The sequence below is a fragment of the Olea europaea genome, unplaced genomic scaffold, assembly GCF_002742605.1.
Source record: "Olea europaea var. sylvestris unplaced genomic scaffold, O_europaea_v1 scaffold2009, whole genome shotgun sequence".
Classification (NCBI taxonomy): domain Eukaryota; kingdom Viridiplantae; phylum Streptophyta; class Magnoliopsida; order Lamiales; family Oleaceae; genus Olea; species Olea europaea.
Window position 1 is genome coordinate 92,697 of NW_019237974.1, and position 4,701 is coordinate 97,397.

Consider the following 4,701-nt stretch of genomic DNA (forward strand, 5'->3'; position numbering starts at 1 on the left):
TGAGCCACTACTTAACCCATGATCGAAGAGATAAGTACTCCAACAAAACAAATCTTTTACATTTCGATGGAGGAATAACTCATTCGGAGGAAGCTTCAATTCTTTAGTCTTCAACTTCTTCCAAAGATAGTTAACAAGAAATCCTCGGAGATATGGGAAAATGGGTCTTCCCCTATCGAGCTAAAGCTTAAAACTAGCCTAACTGATTCCCTTTCTTCTCTACAAAGATGGGCAGTAGGAGGGGAAGGATAAGAATTGGTTCACCCACTTGGACTCTCCGCATGATATGAAATCTTCTTCTTCAAATTAGCCTCAAAGGGAGCTTAGAAAACCTTGTCTATTGTAGTTTCTAAATAGAGTTCCTATAGGCTGGTCTGCCTTCTGTTTCGAAGAATTGAATCTTAGTTAGGAGAATAGAGACAAACCCTTACAACATAACTTGTTAAAACATTTTTCGATATGACCATCAATAGCAAAGCGTGGCTTCTCGCTCTAGCCAAAAACAAATTATCTTTATGGCTATAAATCTACCTTTATAGTGATCTGCTTCTAGATCTGAGTGAAATGATGAGTCTTTCTAGATGTGACTCGAGAATAGCCAAAAAGAGGTATGTCGACATCAGCTGAGGAAAAGGTTGATAGAATTCAGTGCCAAGTTACTCGGAGCCGGTAGAAATGACTAACTTAAGATAGAGAAAGATCAACCCTAACATAGTAAAGCCAAAGATCTGATTCACTAGCAAAGGAAAGCAGCAGCCTTGATCAACCATAGAAAAGTACCAGTTTTACATAGTGAGAAAGACTTCACCCAAAAGCATTGATTGAAGGTCTCCTCTTTCTTTTTCACAACTGGCCAAGAGTTCAACAAAAGCAGAAGCGATCCTTCTAGAAGATAGGACTGTTGACCACGTTGAACTAAGCCTGCCTTCTTTTTATACCGTTCATGCCACTCCTTCTCTTCCTGTCTCTCAAGAAAAAGAATTAGCCCTGCCTGCAAGAGCAGTTAGGCCTTTTACTAATACCCTCATTCCTCTAGGCGATACCTCTCGAACAACTGATTCAAGTGCAAGAGCTTTTTGTCCAATCTTCCTTATCATGAAGAAGTAGGCAGTCTCGGGTAGTGAATCCCTTCCTATTTGGACAATTTTTCTTGCAAAGAGTTCTTTCTATTTCGAAAGACTAACAGTGGATATCTTAACTATCAAATTAACTGTGCATGAATGTGCAGCCTATTTTGATTCAATTGCTAATCCCCTATTCTTTATACTATGGCATGTCCCCTGCTCAAAGAAGGAAGACGATCCCATGGACCCTATTCTTTGTGTAGTATCCTATCTGGAATTATATCCTTCAATGGGACTTATTACGGAGTTCACAATATAGAGAACAGTAAAAGCATTGAACTATTTTTTACCCAGCCAGAATTACCTCATTGATTGTTGATTGGTGGCATTTTACTACTCTCACTCTTTGTTGATAACTCAGCAAATGAGCCTATATATGTATGTATGCTATACGCTCGTTAGGTAAAATAGATAGCTCAAGGACAGGATAAGGGTGATGAGATTGTATAATGACAACACCAACCTATCACACTCTTTCCTATCCCTATCCCGATTAGGGGCTTGTTGCGTAATTGCTTCTTCTTCCTCTAGACCCCTCAAAATGGGTGATTTCTCTCTCTTCCTTGCCACTCTTAGCAAGCTACTTTCTAGCGAGTCTTTCCTGAAGATGAAGAAGTGGATAAGATGAGATGTGTACTATTTGCAGTGTTCTCTTGCCCATCACCGAAGAAGCAGATCCACAACCAAAAGCAGAAGCAGGGATCTGAGAAGACAACCCAAGCTAGAGAAGCAAGACTTCATTTTGGCTTCTCTGGATCAACAGGCCATCAATCCTTTCTTCGACCTCAAGAGATTGAACAAAGAAGCCCTATTGATTGGATATGGTTCCATCTCCCAGTGGTGAGCAAACAACAGCCCTCGATCAGCTAAGCTAGAGATCATATATCCTACTCGTTCTTGCATTACGCACCTAAACAAACAGAACGCACTATGTCTCTTATTTATACAAAACCATTGAGAGAACCAAATCAAAGAAATTTGAATGACACAAGGCTTAGCTAAGCCCTACCTCTTAGGCCCCTGTTGACTCCCTAACTCCCATTTGCATTGAGAGCAAGGACCGAACGGATGGAAGAGGCACGTGACTGCTTGACTAAAGTAGTTAGATGAAGGGCAATGGATGGGATGAGAAAGTAGGTAGTCGGCTAGGCATGGCCAGCCAAAAAAAGGTTCTATGCTTTGGAAAGCAAGAAGCCTTCCAAAGAAGCTCCCTACAGTGTCCCTGGTTCCAATGCACTAAACGTTCTTCTGAGACTGAGCACAAACCTCCAGTTTCAGACATGAGTGACTTCTCGATGCTCTAATTAACTCAATGCGATTAACGGAGATCCTATATTGGACAAATTTGGGTTTTCTTTATTTATTTATCATCGTCTACAAAACTTTGCAATGAGTTTGATTCTTCCATTAGAATGACTCCAGTAGTAGGGATCTGCTTAGGAAAGGTCAATTTGTTGATCTACATCGACCTCTTGGACTCCGAGAAAGCAAGAAGCATCCCTTTCTCGATGAAATTCTGTACAATTTGGTTAGTTTAGAAGTCTGCCTGAACTTACTTTAAAGTCTTTGGCTCAGCCTGCCAACCTTGCCTCGAAATTCTCCAAAGGATGGGTGGGATGAGGCTTCAAACTCGACATCAAAGCCTTTTCAAAAATCAGTAATTGCATAGTATAGTAAGTTAAGGTCAAAGCAGGCACAACGATGCAATTCTAAGAGCTGTGCTATCGTATATAAGAGATTTTCTTTCTTTTTCCTTACCAACCTTGGGATAATTCAATGGGTGATTCAGTTCATTGTACGGATTGCTTTTTAGAGCATATGGTATTCTACCAAACGACTTGTGTTACATATATGCTTTGTCCTACCAAGAGCGAATAGTAGTACAAGGCATTGTCCCCTATCATCTGGCTCCTTTTTGGAAGTTGATTTTCTCACGAAATATGTTTTGTCGTCTTTCTCTTTTCCAAGGAATTTTGTACTATTGGGCTATGGGTGGTCGAGTATTGTGTGATACCAATCGGTCCAACGAGGTCGAGAACATCTTCTTGAGTGAAAGCATCTAACTCGGCTTCAGCAATAGAAGGCTGTTTTTTCCACCCTCCGAGGAAGTGGCAGGGCCTATCGATAGATAGAATCTGCTCTTGGTGGATTACCCTTCTAGTGTTCACTATTATCCTAAAGTTCCTACCTAACTAAGTTGATGTATTTTCAGAGTCCTAAACTCCAGTGGGTCAACTCCTAGGGAACTTCTTATACATAACTTGGAGAAAATGCCCATTTTCTGCTCTATACGAACTAGGAGGCTCGTGGATGGACCTATTAATGTACGCATATGTAGACTGAAGGAAAAAAATAAACTCCTCAACCTCTGAGTTCTTCAGTAGATAAACGTGATGAGCAAGCGCCTAGAATATAGAATCCAAATTGGCATCGATTATTTTATGCTCACCGCTCCGTAGATAAATATATATTTCAGAAGAAAAAAGAAAGAAAATTTCAAGAATTGCTTAATTAAATAAGATAAGGTGTCCAAAAGAAGAGTTAAGCTCTCATCCTTTAGTTTAGAAAAGTTTAGAAAGAAGGCTAAAGTCATCGGTTCAAATCCAATTAAAGGGCTTTTTTGCGGGTGTTTCAAACGAACAGTCTTTTACCTAACAAGTGCTCTCCAAACCAAGCTAGATACTCTCCTCACCCAGACTTTGATTTTGATTATTCCTACCGCAAAACAAACCATAAGGGTTGTTTCCAGCCATGAGTTCTCCTATAACATAAGCGCTCTTGGGTGGGATGGGCCATTCCATCAAATCTTTGAGAAGGAGCCCAATCTCATATTTAATGGTTGGCATGGTGATAGGCTTTGCTTCTACGACTACCTTTCCAACCATTGAAACACTAAGTGAGAACGGTAAGGGGTGCACAAACAATGTCATTGTACAGGGAAGCGATTTGCCAAGCTGGGGAAAAACAAAGCCATCCGACCCTACCAGATTAGGAATGCAAAGTCCTCTCCTTCGAAAGGAGATCGGGGAAAGAAAGAGCTATGCTATTGACCGACCTTTTTTTCTCATTTTATTTGAAGCGGGCCAAATAGAGAATGAAATGCATAAAATAAATAGGGGAAGGGTTCCAAACCCTTTTTTTGGTTTAAAGGTTGCGCACCCTATCGAAGTACCAAAGGCTTTCGGGGCTTACATCTACCTATTAGACGACCTAAAAAAGGGCTTTTAGTAATGTCCTTAGAATCTAAGCCTTTTAAAACACCAATAGTTGTAGCTATGCGTAGGGCTTTCGTCCTTATCACTCCGGATTTTGATCTTTATGACCTTCAGGCGGTAGAAAGTCAACGTCTTCCGTAGAAGTAGGTAGTAACCTAACCTTTAAGAATTTATTCAAGGGGGACCTCTTATCTATCAATGGAAAAATCTCCATGTGTGGTGTGATAAAGAATCCTAGAAAAGCTGATTGAGACTTCCTCCACGATCCCACGAAGATCTCTACGCACTTGTCCAGTCCAGGACAAGTGAGATCTTCTAGTCTACGTATGTGGGAGTAGCTCAATCAAAGAAGAGTCTGGTAT